The sequence below is a fragment of the Trachemys scripta genome, chromosome 3 (assembly GCF_013100865.1).
Source record: "Trachemys scripta elegans isolate TJP31775 chromosome 3, CAS_Tse_1.0, whole genome shotgun sequence".
Lineage (NCBI taxonomy): Eukaryota > Metazoa > Chordata > Testudines > Emydidae > Trachemys > Trachemys scripta.
The window spans coordinates 85,753,744-85,777,536 of record NC_048300.1 but is presented as its reverse complement, the minus strand read 5'-3'; the positions used below and the strand labels follow the sequence as shown (position 1 = coordinate 85,777,536).

Sequence of the window (23,793 nt, the reverse complement as noted above, 5' to 3'; positions counted from 1 at the left end):
ATGTTAAGTGGCTTTCTTGTATTTGTTTGCTTAACCATTTAAGTGGCTTCTGTTTTACTGAGATGAAAGTCAATACACAAGGGAGGACTTGGGCCTACCTATCACATGGACTTTGATATCTTTTATTTTAAACCAACAAGAGAATTGCTTCAGACTTTCTTCAATCATCCTCATCATCACCACCTCTAAACATAATACACATTAGTAATCAAAAAGTATGCAACAAGGGAGTAAGACCATATTGATGGTGTTTAAATTATCATTATATCTCATCTAAATATTTTGTTAAAGAAAAAAAGCCATTTCTAAATTAAACAGATAGAAAATCTTGAATGGTCATTGCTACAACTTGTTGAATGGAAACAATATTTATGGTTCCGATAAAAGATAGACAAAAAGAAATAACTTCCAAGTTAAAGACTACAGTCATCATTATTAATATTCCAGAATTGCAAAGTATTATATCTGTAAGCTACGCAAGTATCCCCTGGTACCCAAAACACTGGAAATTACAATAAGGTTTCCAATTTTATGTTAATCTCAAAACTACTATTAACAAACAAATGATAAAATGATGTGATAGAAATAAGAAGCTCACACACACACATACAACCGACAAGAACAAAGAATAAAGGCTTTAACCATTAAAAACATTTTTAATCAAATTTAGATGCTGCATAGGACAGTCACTTCTGATGGAATTAAGTAGTAAACTATATGGAAACCCTACCATGTGAAAGGTTTATTTATACAAAAACAAAAACTGGATCTCTCAGCATTTGGGAAATTAATGACAATGTAAATTGTAGCCAGATTGTAAAAACCAAGTCCCAAAACTTACCCTGAACTCACAATGGACCATATCCTTTCTACCCACTCTAACTCTTAGGGAAAGAACAGCCCTTTGGCAAGCGCTACTGATTGCATTATTTGCAGTTACTATTGGGTATGAAAAAAGGTTGTTACAATGAAGGCGCCATGGTGGATGCAAGGTTACCTCCACGAGAAGGTGATGCAGTCTCACCTCTCTAGCTTTCTTAGTTCAGAGCTTCACGTCTCTACGACTTTGGCACCTGTCCCAGATGTGACCTTCATCTAGGCATTTTCAACAGGAGGGTCACTTATCAGCACAGACTTCTTGCAGCCAATGCAATTCTTAAAGCCTGGAGACAGAGGCATTCCAAGGACAAGAGTCGGGACCCAGAACCAACTCTCTAAATCAAACAAGTAAAATAACAGATGAAACATATTCTAAAGTACTAACTATTCATGGAGTACACTAACTATATACAGGAAAAGCAAATTCCCTGGAAGGGAAAACATTTGCAAAGCAAGCCAACATGCTCCATCTACCAATCTCAGCCAGCAAGAAGGACCTGATGGGGCAGCTCCAAACTTTATACTACCTCACAGCAGCATGAGCCAGAAGAAAGTGCACGCACCACACCAAAGGGCACCAATAAGGGAAAAATCTCCAACTATTTACTGGTGCACTGGGCATGCATGCACCTGAAGTGGAAAGGACATGTTGCAACATAGCTCAAAGAACAACAGTTGCAGAACAGGTTAATAACTTTTTTTTTTTTACTAATGGGTGTGAATAAAAGTCTTTATAGTGACTCCTCAATTATTTTGCAGGGAGTAAACCAAAACCTAAATGGTGATTTAAAACAAACATTCTACTTTTAACAAGTAACCAAAAATTAAAAATAGATGAGGTAAGGCAACAAAGGAACCTTGCTCAAGGCATCCTTTCCAAGGCTGGTCTACACTGGGGGGGGGGGGGGGTAATTGATCCAAGATATGCAACTCCAGCTACGCAAATAGCGTAGTTGATGTCGAAGTATCTTGGATCGAATTACCTGGGGTCCACACGGTGCGGGATCGATGGCCGCAGTTCCTCCGTCGACTGCGCTACCGCCGCTTGCTCTGGTGGAGTTCCAGAGTCGATGGTGAGCGTGTTCGGGGATCGATATATCGCGTCTTAACGAGACGCGATATACCGATCCCGGATAAATCGATTGCTACCCGCCGATACGGCGGGTAGTGAAGACGTACTCCAACAGTTAGAGGAGGGAGACTCAATCTTATTACCATAATTTTACTAGGAATCAGACATAACCTAAAAGACATTAAGGATTTATAACTATATTTATTGTATATTGCCAGATCTTAGTGTAATTTAAATTGCAGATGAAAGATCCATTCGAAAACCTCTCTCCCATTATTCTTTGTGCGTGGGATTTTTACCTTCATTTATGGGAATTTAAGTGATTTATATACAGTTGACATAATCACTTCAGATGATCCTTCTCCAGAAAGAATTACACACGTTTATATGGAGTACTATATGTGAACATGATGCTTTTCAAAATACTTTGATCCTGATCCTATTTAATATCAATGGTAAAACTCCCATTGACTTCACTAGTATAAGATTGTACCCAAGACACCTAATTCTTCTCTCACCTACACCATTGTAAACTGGTGTAACTCTCTCAAAGTCAATGGAGCTATACCAGTATAAGTGATAGAAGAATCAGGCACAAGGTCTCTACACAAGGAAGTCTCTACACAAGGAAGTTTATAATCCAAATAACCTATCCTGGAAGGACATTACCAGCCATAGCGTTCATCATCAAGGCTTCATGAGCAGCAAACACTACAGGTCAATTTTTGTATGCTGGTGCTTCACTGAAATCAATGGATGCACACCAGCATAAAATTTGCCCAAACATCTGGAAATAAGAGTTTCCAGGACTGGTCTCCAAGTCAAAGAAAAATAAAATAAAATAAAGGCCAGTAGTGCCAATGCAAGAAAGAAGAGATATAAAAATAAGTGGCTATTAAGGAGGGATTTGAAGGAAAGCACGGTTATGTTGATTGTGCCAAAGTGGTTTATAAATATTACTGAATTACAAACTTTCACTTTCATTTTCTGAAGGCATAAAACTACCCAGACCAAAAAGAAAAATCATATATATTTTCCCCCTTTTGATAGCTTATTGCATGATGTAACTTGCACTTCAAGTCAATAGTAGTGTTTTAGTTTACCCTGACAGGTATTAGATCAGGGGTGGGCAAACTACAGCTTACGGGCCGGATGCGGCCCCTCAGGGCTTTGGATTCGGCCCACATCCATGCGGCCCCCGGGTGGGGGGGGCAGAGGGCTCCATGCATTGCCCTTGCCTCCAGGCACGGCCCCCGCAGCTCCCATTGGCCAGGAACGGGGAACCACGGCCAATGGGAGCTTCCGGGGAGGTACCTGGAGGTGCAGCAAGGGCAGTGCATGCAGAGCACTCCTCCCTCCCTCTCCAAGGGGCTGCAGCGCTTCCGGGAGCAGCACGGGGCCAGGGACAGGGCAGGCATGTAGGGAGCCTGCCCTGGCCCCGGTGCGCGCTGCTGCAACCCCGGAGCCCGAACCCCTCTTGTACCCAACCCCCCCAACCCCTTGCCTGCACCTTGCACCCCTCCTGCACCCCAACGCCCTGCCCTGAGTCCTCTCATACACCCCACACCTCTCCTGCACCCCAACCCACTGCTCTGAGCTCCCTGCTGCACCCTGCACCCCTGTGTACCCCAACCCTCCTGCTGCACCCCACACCCTCCTGCACCCCAACACCCTTCCCTGAGCCCTCTCATACACTCCGCACCATTGCTCTGCCCCAATCCCTTGCCCTGAGCTCCTTCCTGCACACAGCACCCCCTCCCACACCCCACCCCCCTGCCCCGGCCCTACATACAATTTCCCAACCCAGATGTGGCCCTCGGCCCAAAAAGTTTGCCCACCTCTGTATTAGATTGAGCATTTAAGGAAACAGAGTGGTCTAGCAGCTAGAGACCGTGGCAAGGAGTCAGGAGATGTTGGTTCTGTTCTTGACTGTCACTGACATGCTGAGTGACTAAGGGAAAGTCACTTAGTCCATATCTAAACTGGCCCATAGCAAAATGAGGTTAATACTTATCACCCAAATCTGTGAAGAAGTTGCAGCTCTTCAGATGAAAGATGATATGGTATGTAAAGTGTTGTTAATAATAATTTCACATATTTTAAAAAGATACTGTTTAGCTGAAATCTTATATCTAACTTTCCATGTTAGTAAAGCAGCAAAAGTTATAAACCCTTGAAAATGCAATATAATTAAAATGCTGACATTTGTTTAACGATACTGGTACTAAATGTCATTGGTATAATTGTGCCAAAATAAAAACACAAATTCAAGTGAGATAAGCACTTTGAAATGCAATTTTTGTTTTGTTCTTTCCTAAGCTTTAGAAAAATCTGTCAAACTACAAATCAGCCAATCAGTCGCACTGTTGAAACACATAGTGCATTACAGTGTTTATAATTATTAGTTTATATTAATCAGAGTGTATTATGAGAAGAAAAAACCTCCTGATTGCAAGATTAAAGAGACTGCCCTTCATGTAGTAGTCACATGGCTGCTAAAGAAAGCTGCAGATCAAAATAAAAACACCAATGATTTTTCTTTTCACGCATGTAAAAGGGAAAAGAGCAGAATAAAAACTAAGTATCAAGAAGACTGGAATATGAATGAATAAGAAAAAAAATAAAAAAGTATAGTTGAATTTACTTTTACTATTAATATATGTTTTTATTTTTTCTGTTTTGGGGTTTTTGGGGGGAGGGGATGGGAGGCATATAGGATCGTAGGTCCATGATAAAGACAGGAAAGACAAGGAGGATTCAGGTCCCCTTAAATGTATCGGCAGAAACTTGATTAAACTGGGACTGCTTTCCAGCAGTAGTGAAGGTTTAACGTTACTTTAAAAGCTGTAGCTGCATTTTGATCCCTTGCAATCATCACTTTAAAAAACGAAAACTGGAGAGGTGTTCTACAGATCTCAGATGACAAATTATTCAAAATGCAGTAGTTAGATTGAGTTGTTGACCTGTGAAATCAGAGAAAGGTCGGAAACAGAGGTCAACAATAGAATTCATGATTCATCAAATAGTTTGAATCATTAGAAGGCTGGAAACTATCCATGTATTTAATGCTTTGTATTTTCCCTGCTTTATATTCTTCCCCAGTGAACAATATGCAGTAGAATACCATTAAAACACATCTTTGTACCTACTAATATCTACATTGGTGACATAAATCATTAAAATGTTGAGCAAATGACCCAACTGAGGGACAAACATTAATGCAAAAAAGATTTTTAAAGTAATGTAAGGAATAACGTCTGGTGCATAAGAGAATTCAAACTAGAGTACAAGTCACTAAGGAAGTGCTACAGTATATCTAAGCCAAGTCCAGTGGCAACTGCTCACATTCCTTTGGAGAATATCCTCTATGGCCTTCGATATTCTAGATAAATCTGGTGTGCTAAGCCCTGCTTGGCCCTCCCAGAATGCTTCTAATTCCTTGCACCCACAAACAAAATATCTCCTATACAAAAGGTGCTGAAACCACCCTTTGGATTAGGTTTCCTTTTTGTTACTGTGTGATTAGCCAGTCTCCACTGCTACAGGGCCAGCAGGGAGTGTGGTCTTTGGCATCATAGATACAATTGTGGCCTTTCCACCATTATCATCCCTCAGTCACTTGCTGGTGACTTGTCTGTTGCACTTGCTGCACTTCATTGCACAAGGGGTTAAATTTGCCAGAAATCACTTATCTGTGCAAATTGTGCTGAACACATAGTAACAGAAATCAGTGCAAAAAAGTCTAAAAAAATTAACCAAATGTCCAAATGTCCATAGTGTCCAGGGTGTAATTTCTTAACATGCTGCTTTATCTACTTGCAATTGCAATATATTCCATCTTTCTATTTGAGGCATGAAAATTACTCATGGGCATATTCCAACAGCAAAATGGTGTACAATTTAACACAGGCCATGAGTGTTGGGGGAATAGTGACACTGCTTACCCAACGTGCTGTAAGACATCAAATGCATTTTATAACATCTTAGCAGAAAACAATTAATCTTAGCCACTATTTTCTCCTAATTCTCTCTACTTATGTTTGAAAGGCTTTCATAAAGAAGGCATTTGAGCCTTGGAATCACATTTTGGGGCAATGCATGTTTTCCTGTATCTGCATATATGTTCTCATAGATTCTCTATTCTTGGAGCTGGTCCTTCAATATTACTTCTCAGAAAAATTATAGGGCAATTATCAGGCTTTCCCTTCCCCGTTTTGAAAATTGCCTCTGCTCTCATTGCAGAGATCCTTCACAAAGCAATGTTTTTCAGCAGCCTATTGGCATTCAATAAGTAACCTCTGCTAGTCCAGTTACACTGATAGCTTTCCTCTCTTTCTGCCCCTTTGCTAATCCTATTGTTGCATAATCTAGTGCCTCCACACCTCTTATTCTTATACACTGTGAGAATTCTCATAACTGTTCTCAAGTCCAAAGAAGGAGTGCCTTGCAAGAAGGCATTGGAATTTGAAAAGGAACTAAAATTATTACTTTTATTGATTTTTATTCAGGATATTAAAGGTCAGATGGTATTGCTGTGGTATTAATCATCATTTTGTATGTTTTATTTTAATGGTCCCTGCAGCTTCATGGATGTCCCAGAGCAGATGTGAGAGATAGGCAGATGACATCCACAGGAGTGGAATGGCTGACAAAATTGAGCTCCATCCATGAAGAGCAGGGAGGATTTATTCCTGGATATGCACAGAGAAATGAATAAGGATTTGGACTGAAGGTATCATTTTTTGTCAATGCAATTAACACCTACAATACAGTAGAGCTATCATGTTGAGAGCATTCACCAGTGGTAAAACAGCACCCTCACCCAGTCTCAACTCCCCTAAACAAGAATATTACCCTCCTCTAATAATCCCCATGTATACCAAATTTCCATTGCTGAATGAGGGCATGTTTGTTCTGAGCACAGTACAAGGATGGTACATCCAAACAGAGCCTTTCATTCTTTTTACTAAAGCAGTAATGCAGAGGACAAATTAAGACTTACAGATAAAGAATTCATAAAAATAAATTGCTGTAACAGTTTTAATTTAGGAGAACCATCTGATTATCTTTAGCTTTTCAAGCTCTCTTTACTAAGAATAATCTAGCTGCTGTGTGAGCGAAATTGCAGCTACCCAGATTAGAGTCGGGCAAAGACCACATGATGTGCTGTAAGTGTTGAGAGATTGGAGATCTCATTTCAATTCAGAATGAGTAAATCTATTTGAATAACAACATTTATTATCATGTAGAGCTTCATATTTATTTCAGGTTGCTTTATATCTTGATAATTATGCATACAACTGGACTGTGTTTATTAAATGAGATAAGGTGCTTATTATATTTCTAGTGAATGCCCAGATATCATCATCATATAAACATTATTACTTTGCTACCAAATAAAACCACATAAATAACAGCTTCCAGTTTTGTGGAAAATATATTGCTCTAAATCCCCAAAGGGCAGCCCAACAATGTTAGCCACCTTGTTTAAAAGAAAAAAGAAAAAGAAAAAGGTATACAGAAATGTTAAATTACCAATTTAACCAGGAGATTTTTACTAGTCTTTTTACAATTTGTTCCATTTACAGTACTTGAACTGTTATCATAAAATAATTGTCAGTGTGTATGGGCAGGTGGAGACCAGTGGCTGCTGGCTGGGAGCCCAGCTCTGAAGGCAGAGCAGTGCAGAAGTAAGGATGGCATGGTATGGTAATGTCATCCTTACTTCTCCACTGCTGCATACAGAGCTGGGCCCTCAGTCAGCAGCCGACACTCTCTGGCCACCCAGCTCTGAAGGCAGCAGCGTAGAAATAAGGGTGCATGGTATGGTATTGCCACCCTTACTTCTGTGCTGCTGCTGGCGGAACACTGGGTTCCTGGCCTGCAGCCACTGCTCTCCTGCAACCCAGCTCAGAAGGCAGCGCAGAAGTAAGAGTGGCAATACCACAATCCCCTCTAAAATAACCGTATGATCGCCTGCAACTCCCTTTTGGGTCAGGGCCCCCAATTTGAGAAACTCCCCCATGAAACTGATATAGTATAGGGTAAAAGCACACAAAAGACCAGATTTCACAGGGGGAGAGCAGATTTCATGGTCCGTGATGCGTTTTTCCATGGCCGTAAATTTAGTAGGGCTATAGTCATAGAACCTGGGCAAAATCATACAAATCCTCATTTATATGAATAATCTCCTCAGTATCAATGGGATAAGCCACCTGAGTAATGACTTACTCATGTGAAAATTTGCAAGATAAAAACTCTTATACTAGCAGTGTCCTATACAAAATTACTCTATACAAAATTTTTAGATGTGAGTTCTGGCTCCAGTAGAGGCTGGCATCTGAAGACAACCATTTTGAGAGAAGAATGTCTGGATCTCACACACAATAAACTGATTCTAATGAAGCTGTCATGGTTAATGTTGCCAAGCCATGAACACAAATAAAGCTTGCAGAAGAAAAGCAGATCTGCCCCACTACCAAGGAAGATGCTGCTCTAATGGCCAAACAAAAATTTGGAGGGGAATGCAAATACAAGTGTTTAGGAAATACAGTTTGTAACAGCAGCTGGTTTGCTTGAAATCAACATATTTCTGCAATGAAATATTCCCAAAAGAAAAATTATACAAATTTATATAAGGATAGGGTGACCAGACAGCAAGTGTGAAAAATCGGGATGGGGGTTGGGGATAATAGGAGCCAATATAAAGAAAAATCCTGAATATAGGAAGAAGTTCTGTATTACACAGCCACCAAGGGATGACTGGCACAAGAAGAAGATGTGGAAATGCAAACAAAAAGGAAGAGTCATTTTCCATAAAATGGCTAGAATAAGCGAAGAGTGCCATAATGTATTCTATAAATAATTGTATAGCGTAAGTCCCGTGTACCCATAATAAGTCATTATAATAAATTCTTCAACAAATCTAAATGTGTCTTCATACCAGATAGGCAGGTAGCAAAATACCTGCAATGAACACTACATGGGTTATGGGAAGAGAAATATAATCATGATCTGTTTATTGATCTGTCACATGCTGCCGGAAAGGCTTTAAACAGAAAATAGTGAGTAAACTCCTCAGCTGATGTAAATCATCATAATCCCACTAAAGTAAGTGGAGATACAGCTGAGGACCTGGCCCTGAGTCTATTTTCCTTTCATATTACAAGCTGAAATATCTACCTTCTAGTTAATAGATTTCAAAAATTTCCACACTTATCAAACACAACCAGAACTAATTCTGATTCTAACACATTCACATTACAAAGAAAGACATTTTTTCTTCTATCCTCTTCTTTTGGTCTCAATGCTTAACGCTGCTGGACACCAAAATCAGGGTTTACATTATAGTTAAGGGAATTGAAAGTGCACCTGGAACCCTAAAAATTATAGGAGATACTTTTCTCCAAGCTGTCTGAAGCACCACGTTCAATTCCTGTTTTTTTTCTAATTTTAATCACTACAAAGTTTTCATTCTGCCTTCAAATAAATCTGAGGTGCATATGGTACATAAAGAGTTGTCCCTCAGCACTCTGCAATGAGGAGATTTTTAACTGTTTGCCCAAAGTGTTTACACATCACTCTGAATCTATGATCAGTGGAGAGAGAGCCAAAGAAGACTGTGGTAAATCACTTAGAGCTGATGACTTGTGAGGTGTGTGAGCATCATCAAAACGTTATCTGAAGCACAACTGCAATATTCAATGTTTATTTAGATTTAAAAGAATCTACACCAAAGAATACCCATCTGGAGCTGTGAAGGCCCTTGGTTTAATTTTGAAAGTCCAAGGAGAAGTTTCCCAATCAATCCAACAGCAGAGCTTACCTTTGCTCTCCTCCCAACCACATCACACTGATCAGCTGTCAGCAGACTCAAAGTGAATTAGAAATTCCATCCCATTTCACATTTTTCTCAAAACAGAAATCCTACTCTAACTGCCTCAGCCCTCCTCCAGTGCTCCAATAAACTGGCTCTGCAGCCCTGGATGAGCAGCCCACTACTTCAGGGTATGTTGGACTGTGTGGGACAGAACAGCCCAGGAGGCGCTCCCTCACCAAGAATGCTGTGCTGGCAGCCCTGTCTCTTTTACACTGAAGGAGTCTTTGCTCTAGTGTCCACGTTGACCTCAAATGTGATAGTATGGCACAGAGAGAGAGATGGTCTCTTAGGTAGGAAGGTCCCAGGCCATGTAACTATTGTGCTTCTTCTGGAAATCAGTAAATAGTCTTTCAGCCAAACCTTTATTTTATAAATATTATTTTAATTCATGATATGGTTCAGGCTGATTGCTCTGGAAGGTAAAGCCCCCTCTTCACCCACAGAAGAAGTACAGCACAGCACAGCAAGAGATTGTGGAAACTTCCCATCACTTCACCCACTATGCCACAATCCTGTTCTGGAGAAATCACCTCTAGGGTTCAGGGGGTGGGAGGGGTCAGTCTCTATGCCCATTTAATCTTTAACCTCTCTGTTGAAAAAGCCAACAAGGATGCCAACTAGTGCCAAGACTGACGATGGTTTTTGCAAAATGGACACTTGTCCAGTAGACACTAGAATGAAATCAACCTATTTTATGTAAGTTCCTCATCAGCTATCAAATGTCTACAAATGTTCGTCACTAACAGCCTAGACTACATTCAAATAAGCAAGCCAGAGATGAAAGTTTCTACATCCCAGTCACCTGACCCATTTGCTCCCACTTGGGTTATTTTTAGATATATATTTTTGATGGACACAGAAAAACACAAAAGAAAACCTGTATGTAATGCTACCAGACACTACGCTCCCCAATGCTTTAATATTTTGCCTGTTCTTCACTCACCCAGGATTCAATGGGAACTGCTGAGTGCACACTATTTTTGAAAACAAGCCATTTATTTAGATGCCTAAATATGTACACCTAACTTTAGGCACCCATTTCTGAAAATACTGGTCTAGATAGAACTTGCCTCATCTGCAGCCGGAGTACCGAAGCAATTAAAAAGGTGAAACCTTTACCAATTCTCAATTTATTTGGTATTCTAAAATAATTATTTTAGAATACACTGGTCTACAATTTTTGAGAAGTCGTCTGCTTCAGAGATAAAATGTGCTATTTATTATGTATTTTGATGTGCTGAATTCAAATATGACAATTAAAACAAATGTGTGGCTACTGTTTCTAAGATATTTAAGTTTTTACATTTTATGTCTATGTATATTGTGTAGATAGTAGTGTTTTAATCATAAATTGTAAACCTAGGTCTTTTCATGTGTTTATGGTTGCTTTACCTGATAATATTTCACCTGTCCTGTTTATGTAACACTTTAAAAATCAGCAAAAGGGTTATATAAATAACATTTATTATGAAACAAAAGGCAAAAACTATTCTGTACATAGTTTAGTCCTATTCAGTGTCTACTTGGCGCTTCTTGGCTTGTCTCTTGTATTCATTAAATGGAGCATCTCTTGTCACTGTCCAGCAATAGTCTGCAAGATTGATGGGCTCCATTTGCCCTGATAGCGTTTCTCCAGTGTTGCAATGTCCTGGTGAAATCGCTCGCCGTGCTTGTCGCTCACTGCTCCGCAGTTCGGTGGAAAAAAATCTAGATGAGAGTGCAAAAAATGTATTTTTAGTGACATGTTGCAACTAAGGCTTTTGTATGCCTTGAGGAGGTTTTCCACCAACAACCTGTAGTTGTCTGCCTTGTTGTTTCCGAGAAAATTTATTGCCACTAACTAGAAGGCTTTCCATGCCGTCTTTTCCTTGCCATGCAGTGCATGGTCAAATGCATCATCCCGAAGAAGTTCATGAATCTGAGGACCAACAAAGACACCTTCCTTGATCTTAGCTTCACTTAACCTTGGAAATTTTCCACGGAGGTACTTGAAAGCTGCTTGTGTTTTGTCAATGGCCTTGACAAAGTTCTTCATCAGACCCAGCTTGATGTGTAAGGGTGGTAACAAAATCTTCCTTGATTCAACAAGTGGTGGATGCTGAACACTTTTCCTCCCAGGCTCCAATGACTGTTGGAGTGGCCAATCTTTCTTGATGTAGTGGGAATCTCTTGCACGACTATCCCATTCGCAGAGAAAACAACAGTACTTTGTGTATCCAGTCTGCAGACCAAGCAAGAGAGCAACAACCTTCAAATCGCCACAAAGCTGCCACTGATGTTGATCATAGTTTATGCACCTCAAAAGTTGTTTCATGTTGTCATAGGTTTCCTTCATATGGACTGCATGACCAACTGGAATTGATGGCAAAACATTGCCATTATGCAGTAAAACAGCTTTAAGACTCGTCTTCGATGAATCAATGAACAGTCTCCACTCATCTGGATCGTGAACGATGTTGAGGGCTGCCATCACACCATCGATGTTGTTGCAGGCTACAAGATCACCTTCCATGAAGAAGAATGGGACAAGATCCTTTTGACGGTCACGGAACATGGAAACCCTAACATCACCTGCCAGGAGATTCCACTGCTGTAGTCTGGAGCCCAACAGCTCTGCCTTACTCTTGGGTAGATTCAAATCCCTGACCAGGTCATTCAGTTCACCTTGTGTTATGAGGTGGTGGTTCAGAGGAGGAGGATGGGAGAAAATGTGGGTCCTGTGACATTGATGGTTCAAGAACAGAAGATTCATCCTCTTCCTCGTCTGACTCAAGTGAGAATGATTCTGGTGCATCAGGAACCGGAAGTCCTTCTCCGTGGGGTACTGGGCGCATAGCTGATGGAATGTTTGGATAATGCACAGTCCACTTTTTCTTCTTTGACACACCTTTCCAAACTGGAGGCACCATGCAGAAGTAACAATTGCTGGTATGATCTGTTGGCTCTCTCCAAATCATTGGCACTGCAAAAGGCATAGATTTCCTTCTCCCGTTCAACCACTGGCGAAGATTTGTTGCACAAGTGTTGCAGCATATGTGTGGGGCCCACCTCTTGTCCTGATCTCCAATTTTGCAGCCAAAATAAAGGTGATAGGCTTTCTTAACCATAGTGGTTATACTGCGCTTTTGTGATGCAAAAGTCACTTCACCACAAACATAGCAGAAGTTATCTGCACTGTTCACACAAGTACGAGGCATCTCTGCTCACTTTGGCTAAACAGAAATGTGTCCCTTTGCAAAATCAAACACTGACAAATAAGAGAGCACGACACTGTATGATTTCTAGAGCTGATCTAGGGCAATTTGTTCAGCAGAGTGAGGTAAGCTTTGTTATGATTGTATCATCCATGACTTCTAGGAATAACATGATGCAATTCATATCATGTATGATGCAATACCAGCTTCAGATTGCATCATTCATTGTTTTGCCTAAAAAGCAAGTACTGTCCAAACCCAGTCATAGATTTATTCATAGATCCAGTCAAAGATGTATTTTAGTCATTTCTGGTTTAAATTGAGATCCCTTCCCTTTATAACTCACTTATCCTCCGCCATTCCCAAGTCAAGGGTCGTATATACTGACCCAATAGCATACCTTGAAAACTAGAGCCAATCAACAATTTTAAGCATCATTTTCGTTCTCAGTGACCCAGAATTAGTAAAGTTTGACTACATTTATTTCAGAAGCATTTTGGCTGTAGAGCAGTGTAAGAGGCCACCATTTCAAGCTGCTGGCACCCCGATAAACACTTTAAAGATACAGTGAATCAGAAAAAGAAACAGCAGCTCCATAACCACAGTGCCACAAAAACAGCCCTGCAGCACACTTTGCGAAATAGCTATGCAGCTATTTTCCACCTGCCCTAAAAATCACCCCTAAAAATATTTGCTTCTTCAGCAACCTTCATAAAAACATGTGCCTCACAGAGAGCCCAAAAGGTCAATGGATTTGAAGGAGGAGAGCACATTTCAAAGGATATCTCACATATCTCAAATATGCTTGCCAGCATATTTATACCCGCCCCTTGAAATTTCCATTACATGCATCCGACGAAGTGGGCATTCACCCACGAAAGCTTATGCTCCAATACATCTGTTAGTCTTAAAGGTGCCACAGGACCCTCTGGGGCTCTCACAGGCAAGTATGAAACATCTCTTACTCTTTACTTGTAAACCCATTCTCTTAGCAGTTAGTTTTTTCCCTTTGAGACTGTCCTTCAAAAAAAGAATATATCTTTGGTGTGGGCGAATGGGGATTATTTTCTTTTTTTTAACAATAATGTTTGTGATTTTGTCATATCAGCACCAAAGCCATCATTGTGTCCTTAGTTTAAGCAAAACATTAACAATTTTACATTTTTCAAGTAGAGATGGATCCAATCAGACCTACACTTTGAGGAATTCATAATCTGTGTCTAGATCTAACTTTTGCTCTTAGGTTTTTGTTGGTTTTTTAAAGTTATTTACATATGAGAAATCTCTGTAAAGAGCTAACTAAGATAAGTCAATATACAAACCAAGGACTTTAAGTAGCAATTTTGCTAATAATGCTAACTAGACACCTTGTCATGTAAATTCATTTGTGCTGCACGGAACCATAAAAGAGATAATAAACCAAAGATTTAAGATAAGAAAAATATATCCCCTCAACTCCATGAATATCCCCAAATAATTATCATTTAATTCAAGTGTGATAATTGCAAATCACTTTCTTTGTTTTACATATTTTTGTTTATGAAATATTTTGTATCCTATGAAATGAGATGAAATCCAAGTCTTTCCATTGCAGAGAATACCGGGAGAGCTCATCAGTGGAGCACTTTTCAGACTCTCTGATACTGTCGTGACAAAGCTGGATTAGTGAGATGCTGGATAGATTCTCAGAACAAATTTCTTAACTAATCAACAGAAAGGCTTAAAATAAGATTGTCACTGGTGAAGAACCAACTTTTCAAAAGATGGTCAACCAGACTTTTCAGCTGCTGCAAAATAAAACTGTAAAATCAAGATTACACATACAATACCTGTAGAAAACAGACTTGTACATAATCTATTTCTGATTTTACACATGTTCAGCAATACTGACAGACAAAAGCTTATCAATTTCAGCAGGAATGCCCTGATGTTCCAATGGAAAGCTCATGGGAGAATGAAAACTTTAACATACCAAAACTTAAGATGCAATGTATATTAAAGCCTGAGGACACATCTCTGATGCTATTTTTTCCCCCTGGATGCCACTATTGTTTTACTGCAGTACACATGCACCACCACATACCATTTAGAAAACAGGTCAATGTGAACTAATTCATTTTGTTTTAATAACAGGATTTGCAGAAACAAGGATATGCATCAGATGGGTTAAAGTAGCTTCAGACATTATTCCCTTATTCATCCAAGGTTATGTTGCCAACTCATTTTCTTCGGAAAATACAATTTTCACCCAACAGCATAATTCCCGCTAACCCACACAGAAGTGCATGAGCACTCTTTTGAGAATTTTAAACTAGCACTTAACTAGCGTTAACATACCATGGAAGTAAGTGAAAATTCTAGTGACAGGATCCCTTGATCAAATAAAATGTTCAACTGGCATGTAGATATTTGTATGAGCAAACATTGCTTAAATGTACTCTTATATAAGTCCAGAGGGAGCAGTGAAAGGGTGAAAATGGAACTGAAAGCTGGAAAATTAGAAAAACCAGGAGACAGAAATGAAGAGAAGCAAGCAGTATCCCCTTTTCAATAAAATCTATTTGTTCAAGTGCAAGAGGGATTAAATGTAGGGTTTCTGTTCATTGCACAGGGCCCAAAGGCCAAGGAAGTCAGAGATCCATCTAGCACATTAGATCCTTTCAGGTAAACACACTAAGGGTATGGCTTCACTGCAGGTAACCTAGGCTCCTACCAGCTTTTAGAACAACTTATCTCTCCCTTCTGTCCACATAGAGAACCCTCTAATCGGGGTCTGGAGGTGATTTAAGCCTCAGCTAGGGATGTGGGTTAGAACTCAGGCTACACTATAACTTGGGCAGGAACCTGCCCACTTTGCAGCGAGGATGCAGACAAAATTCACTTGATTACTCACAGTTCTCCAATGCTTTCCCCATAATATCCCACAAAGGACAGACAAGTTCTCCCATAATTGACTGGGGAAAAAATCCTAGAGTGTCTCAGCACAAAGAATCATGGGATACACTCCCAGCCACATATTGGACAGTGCAGAAACAGTGAGGACACTGTAATTCAGGTAGACCTTTTGCTGTGGGGATGCTCACATCCAAGCTAAGCCAACCCAGATGTTCAGACCTGGGTGCCAATCACCCTGGTTTAACTGTGCAGTCAAGACATACCTAACATACAATACTGAAAACATATGTGGTCCCTATTCCAGATATTGTGGAAGGAGGTATTCTCTAGTAAATCCATAGATGGCACACATACATTCACTTCAGTTTTGCACAATGATGATAAGTTGGAATGTCTGTTAATAGCTGTCATATTTTAAACTACCCCAAATCAAAATATTTTGAGAGTTATACTTGGAACAGGCCCCTTGTAGAAATATAAGATGTCATTTATTGTGTGCAACACATCTCAGTTAAATCTGTACCAGATTATATTACCAATCTATTAAATCTTAATTTTGCAATTATGGTATCTATTGTGTCATTTATGGAGGTGATCGCTTACATCCAAACAACTCCATTTCAAACTGAGTCCACACGTAAGAACCTAGTCTGCTAATTACTTTTTTAGTTTGAGAGAGACTGAGGCCCTCAGCGATAAACTTAGGCTACTATTATTAATATCTTGACAGCTATTGCAAACTAATCTGAATTTCTAAACCAGACTTCATTGCATTTTATTCTGAATAGAGAGTTTGCCTGTTTGTTTTTATAACATTTTTTGCTAGTATCTGGTTCCTTTTACATGTAATGAAAGACATGACAGATTCATTAAAAAATTCTAAACACTCTTGAATAATGTTCTAGCTATCACCACAATGCAGTTTTCCCTGTTCATGATTTAATTTAAAACATGACACACACCAAAAAAAATTGAGGTGATTAATTGCAATTAATACTATTAATATTTCACAAGTCAGTGTCAATGAACAGGCTTAACCATTTATATTTATTATCATCATAAGGTTTAGCTATAATAAACTTCTGATTTACAAAGAAATCACAGTGTCCATGTAAGCTATAATAATGTGAGAGAATCTAATGTTGGCAACTCAATTTTAAGAAGAATGTAAGTGTGCAGTACAGCATATCATGTATTAGTAAACAAAATATGCAGTATTTCTTTGAACACACAAATAGTAGGAGTCCACTCCAGTCATTCAACTTTACACAGTTATTCTTTACACTCAGGTAACTTTTCCAATGTTCAGTTTCCATATAATGTGTAAGTCTAAGACATCTTTCATGGTTATTTTATACACTGTACTTTAAAACAAAGACCAGGGATCACAAAACACTACAGAGCCACTGCCTCTCTACAACAGGACAATTACACTTTTGTGTGTATGGGGGTGGGGGGAAGAATGCTACAAAGTATATAACTACAGGAAAGTTTTGCAAGCAAACTATTTTTAATTGCCAGTATAGTTGATATATTCTGAAAACTAGTACCTGACATAATTTGCCCTGAGATACGCAGAAAAACAAGACCATTGCCCAGGCTGGAAGAACACACAAATAGTTCAAAGTCACCTTCGTATACCCACATATACCTCCTCTGCCAAGATGCACTGTGTCTTCCTTGGTGATAATTAACAATCTGTACCTGAAAATCAAGGTGTGTAATAAAAAAATCGGAAGTCTTAATTTAACTTTTTTTTTTTTTTTGATAGTCAAGCTGAAATGGAATCTAGCTGGCTCTCTCATAGCAGCATTACTTCTGCAGCGCCAACCAGAGTCTAAAGTAGTAAAATATAATTATATTAAAAAGAGATATGACTAGGAATACAGTGAGCAGATTTCTTGAATATGAAAGTGAACTTTTACATAGTTGAACTGTCCTTTTAATTCACTTGTTGGGGATACTTATTTCTTTAACAATATCTGAATTCTCAATACAAACTCATAGGATTTTCTCTTCTAGAATTTCTAGAACTTCACAAAACATTCTAAGCCAAAATCAGTATTCCTGAGCTACTGTCTATTGAGACAATAGACTTAAATCTAATAAAACTATTTAACAATCTAAACAAATTAAAAAATATATATTCCCCAAGTTCTCTGATTCCTGATATATGAATAGGACTTAACCTGCTACGGTCCTTACCCATCCTACCCAAACAAGGGGCAAATCCTGTGTAAAGGTGCCACCCAATCTGCGATATCACCCATCACAAGAGCAAAGATTTATACCTATGTACAATAACTATTAATCTGCATGTAGTTATAGAGTGAAAAAACCATTAACATGCTTCATAGGTCCCATATTTTTTTTCCCCTGGAGGAAGAGGCGATGGCATATTGGCAGTATAGCCATGCATAATGGTACAGAGAGTCAGAATGGTCTTGTGCCTAGATCCCTGGACTGGGAATCCGGACACTAGAGTCTATTCCCGGCTCTGATAGGGGCCTGCTGAGTGACCTTGGGCAAGTCATTTCACTTCTCTGTGTCTCAGTTCCCCTGTCTGTAAAATGGGTATAATGACATTTACCTCCTTTGTAAACTGCTTCAAGATCTGCTGATGAAAAGTGCTACGTAAGAGCTAGCTGTTATTGTTACAGAAAACCTGGGTTTAGCTAATCAATTTTATTTTTATTGTTGCTAGGCAAGAATATTTTGCATTGAATTCAATGGAACTTTTGCAGGATTTTTTTTACTGGTCTTTCATAAAAAAATAAAAAATAAAATATCAGTTCCATACCCTAAGCAAAATTTTGCATGTGTCTATGCATATTTTACTTCTGTTCAGCAGATTTAAACTTAATTGAGATTATACTTCCTATTACACTGGGGAAAACCTGACATGATTTTAAATACAGAAAAACAAATTGTTAAGTCTTTTACAATCACAGTTTGCAATTAACTTCTCATCCCTAATGCAAGTATAGCACTAATCTATCAACTCATGCATTGTTACATTTGTCTCATTATACTGCATGATCACAGAAAATATACCGCATTATGGAAAATGTGTGTGTGTTGGTGGATCTCCACTCAGCCACTATCTTAAAACACTTCCCTGAAAAGCTAAATGGGCTTAAACTGAGTGGAAATAAATTATTATAGCTTCTGTCTAGTGTTTTATGTTTTTCACGATAGCAATCCCTGTTATCTCAAAGTGATATTCATGTGCCAATCACATTCAGTCTTGCCTCATTTATTATAAAAGCACTGACCTTTCAAACATTCTCCTGGTCTTCCTTTAAAAAATAAACAAACATGTCAGTGTCAGTGAAGTGGAAAATTAGCCTTTTGAAACAAAACAAAAAATACCCACATTAAAAAAAAAGCCATAACTGGACGAAAAATACATGCTGAATCATGTAAGGCTGATTTTATTGTGCATACTCCAGAAAAGTCCTTGACATCACTAATGTTTGCCTTATGCATAAGTCCCAGAGCCAAAACTCCATCTGGAAGAGATTTGAACTGCTATCCAGAGGCATTTCAGGATCTGAACCAAAAGGTTTACGGCATTACAATCCAGCTAATTCTATTGCTTCTAATTCCAGCTGGACTTAAACTCTTATCTCTGCACTCCAGGCCTTCAGATATGTCCTATCACAGTAGCACCAATTCCCAGAGAATACTCAACTCCATGACCCAAATGAGATTAAATCCCTCCAGATAGACCAAGTAAATGGCTCATAACTTGTTTCTGTCACTTTCACTAATGCCTTTGTACCGTGAAAGAAACCAGCAAAGGTGTAAATATCCACAAATGATTAACTGCGCTTTTCCCCCTGACTTCTATCAGTGATTCCAGTTGTCTGCTTCCTGCTGAGGACATCACACAGATATACAGTATCTGAACTTTCTCCTTAAATACTGTGTTAATCAACTGCTAGACAGATATTTGTACTTTATCAATTTAATGGTTGTTATTCTTGGTGATTTTTATATATATATATATATATATATATATATATATATATATATATATCCCTCCCTCTCCTCTCAGAACTGTTATATTTATACTTGAAAGGAGTCATATTTAGACTCTTTCAGATGAAGCTATACCATTGCACACTTACTCAGATTAAACAGGTTCCACCCGAAAGGAGGCAAAATGAATTGAAATGGACTGATTAAAGCTTAATCAGAAAGACATAGGTTACTTTCAAGCATGTAAAGACACTGTTTCCAATGAACTGTCAACAGTTCCTTTAAAACAAGTGAAAGAGAAAGGGCAGTGATTCCTCCTCTAAAGATACTGGGATACAACTGAGAAAATGCCTTGGGAATCAAAACCACAACTATATACAGTATATAATATACAGTCCAAGCTAGGGAGTTCTTTTTAGAAACAGCTCCCTAGGATCATGGCATATTTATTTTGTGGGGACCCAGCAGCTAACAAAACAACAAAATAAAGAATCTTCACTTCATAACTTGGTCTGTGAAACTGGAACCAATTCTACAGTGGCCCAAGTCATGTGAAGATCAAGGTGATAAAACATAAGGAATGATTAAGGGATCTGGGCTTTGCAATTCCAACTCCTTGGAGATGTCTCTAGAGGACAGCAGAGAGGCAGACACCACACAGAAAGCGTCCAACTGGAAACATTCTCTGCTGACCTCCCTTTATAACAAAAGGATAGACCACTTATACTCTACGGCACCTAAATAGATGGAAATAGTTACCCAGATAACCCCTGTATATTGGAGCTCAAAAGTGCCACACATGAACTTATCGGATGTGAACACCAGCTTGGGAAAACTGCTATGCAAATTGGAACCAGCCTCTGTGACTCATTCAAAGAACCATAACTAGACAAAGCCACTGACTAATATATGAAACCCAAGCATCAAGTGAGCGCTTTATCTTCTGCAGTTCAAACTGTCCTCAGTATCAATGAGGTTATCATGTGGTAAAAATAAAATATATTCATCTAGATAAAGAATGGCCTCCAAGTGTTTGTTCTGTCATCAGAAGTAAGAAATCTTAGCCATCAACAGAATTTGATCATGGTATATATTTCCACTAGATGTTTATAACCTTAGTATGTCACCAAAAAGCCATGTAGCCTTCAACAGTAGAGATTTTTTATTTTTAAATGCAATAAAACCAGAATTCAGTAAACACACACACACACAAATTATAACCCAGACCCACTAAGTCTTTAACAGTGTTAGAGGAAGGTCCAAATGTATGTTTTTCTACAATCCTTCATCAGTTGCATTTATACTAATGAAGAGCAATGGCACACTCCAATGAGTTAAACCAAAAAAAAAAAAAAACTTTCCTATACATGGGATGAACTTGATGCCCTGACTTTTCTATATGCTACTTCTATTCTATGAGTGCGGGATATGCAAAAGAAGCGGAAGCTGCCCTTCACCACTCCAACTATGTGCTTCAATTATGATTTTGAGGAACCTCTCTGGGGGTCTCCGTAGAGCTGGGGCGGGCAAACTTTTTGGCCTGAGGGCGCATTGGGTTTCAGAAATTGTATGGAGAGCCGGTTAGGGGAGGCTGTGCCTTCCCAAACAGCCTGGCGTGTCCCGGCCCCTACCCCTCGCCCCTGATGCCACACACACACACACACACACACCCCGGGACTCCCTGCCCCATCCAACCTCCCTGTTCCATGATGCCCCCCCCAGGAGCCCTGCTCCATCCACACACCCCTGCTCCCTGTCCCCCAGAACCCACACCCGACTGCCCCCTGCTGCCCCATCCAACCACTCCTCTCATTCCTGACTGCCCTCCCCCCCCCATCCAACAACCCTTTCTCCCTGACTGCCCCCCGGGACCCCTGCACCCATTCAACCCCCCCATTCCCGGCCCCTTGACTGCCCCAACCCCTATCCACACTCCAGCCCCCTGTCCACCACCCTGAACTCCCCTGCCCTCTATCCAACCCCACCTCCTCCCTGCCCCCTTACCGTGCTGCCTGGTGCACCGGTGGCTGGCGGCACTACAGCCAGGCTGCCCGGCTGGAGCTAGCCATGCCACCGTGCAGCACAGAGCACCGGCGGCGCAGTGAGCTGAGGCTGCGGGGGAGGGAGGAACAGTAGGGGAGGGACTGGGGGCTAGCCTCCTGGGCCAGGAGCTCAGAGGCCGGGCAAGAGGGTCCCACAGGCCGAGTGTAGCCCACGGGCCATAGTTTGCCCACCTCTGCTGTAGAGAGTGCCAACAAAGATACTAACTTAAAAAGAAATGTCAAGACCTTGCACAATTTTTATGTATACTGGTGACTAATTGTTAATATCATTCAGCACTGTATCAACATGCAGAGCAACTGGACAATATAAGCTTTGAAAAGTTTTGAGGTCAGGTATCTGGTCAATATTTGGTTCTGCTTTATGGGCTGAACCAGCTCCATAAAATTTAATAGAAAGACTCCCACTGTCTCCAAGATAAATTGGTTTGGGCATTTAATCATTTTTAAAATAGTGGTTTTCAACAAAGAGAACAGGGTCTGTGGAAGACTTCCCAAGTCTTCTGCTGCGCAAGGATATTACTCTTACAAATCCTGCTAGAAACCTTACTCTACTATTCTGTTTTTGTTTCTGCTCTGCTGTCAGTGATAGTGGCAGTACTTTTCAAACAGGTATTTCACATAGGTAGATATTTCTACAATAATGAAAGCCATAATCTGCAAGCATGTTTCATATTCATTTCCACTCTGTTTCCCCTTCATGAGTGCTTGAATTGTTTAACAAAAAAATAAAAAAATAAAAAAATACTTTGAGCAAGGCATTATTCCACCTTATATTCACATTCACCATCCACTAAGGAGCAGAGGCCCAGATTCTAAAGGTATTTAGGCCTTGCTCTGTGATTAAGTTTGCTAGGTGCCTTTTCAAAAGTGAGTTACCTCATCCACCTTCTCTCCCACATATCTTGAGACCAACACAGCTACAACAACACAGTAAATAACCTTAAGCATGTAAGTTGTGCTACTGAAGTCATTGGAAACTATGCACAAACTAAAAGTTAGGCACAGACTTAAATACCTTGCTGAATCCTGGTCATATTTAGCACAATGTCATTATATGACTCAGGGCCCATCCAAAGTGCTTTATCCTGTCAGGTATGTCAACAATAGGGCTATTTCTAACAACAAACAATAAGGCAATTTGAATATCAGTAGTACTTTGCTCTTAGGCTCTAGTTCCTTCCATTCAAGGATCTCAATGTACTTTACAAACAGGAATCAAAATGTCTCCTACCACTCCTCTGCGACAAAGAAATGTTATTTATGGTTTTACAGAGTTAGCTGAGGAAGTAACATTAAAGTCAACAGTGTCAAACACGGGATCTTACAAATGGGCATCTAAATAAAATTGGCCTGACTTTCAGAGGTGCTCAGCACCCACTCTCATTGATTTAAGTTTGGCGGAATTAAATCTGTTTTGTTCAGATAAGTAAATATGGATTTAGATATCTCGCTTTCGATATCCAGAGCCTGTTTTTCAGAGATGCCGAGCACTCACAGCAGTTGACTGCATACCTGAAATCAGTGTGATTTGAAGGCACTCAGCACCTCTGAAAAATCAGGCTTCTAGGTCTGAAAATTTCAACCTGATCAGGATCACAGAGTGAATTGTTGGAAATGTGGGAATATAGCTCAGTCAGAACCAGAGCCATCAGTCTGCACTTGAAATTTTGTTCTGAGAGTCTACATTGTTTATCTGTAGGGCTCTGTTTGAGATAACTGCCTTTTAGGTACAAAAAACAATCCGAACAAAACCACTCACCACAGATCCTCTGATTAGTTTCTCCGGAAATGAATAATTACATCCTCCAGGTCACCCATCTTGGATGT

General features: G+C 39.7%; 1 protein-coding gene across 1 annotated transcript in view; it reads right to left on the bottom strand.

Moving 5' to 3' along the window:
* PRKN (parkin RBR E3 ubiquitin protein ligase) overlaps positions 1-23,793 on the bottom strand; it is a 1,198,020-nt gene that overhangs the window by 602,165 nt on the left and 572,062 nt on the right. The window lies entirely within an intron of this gene.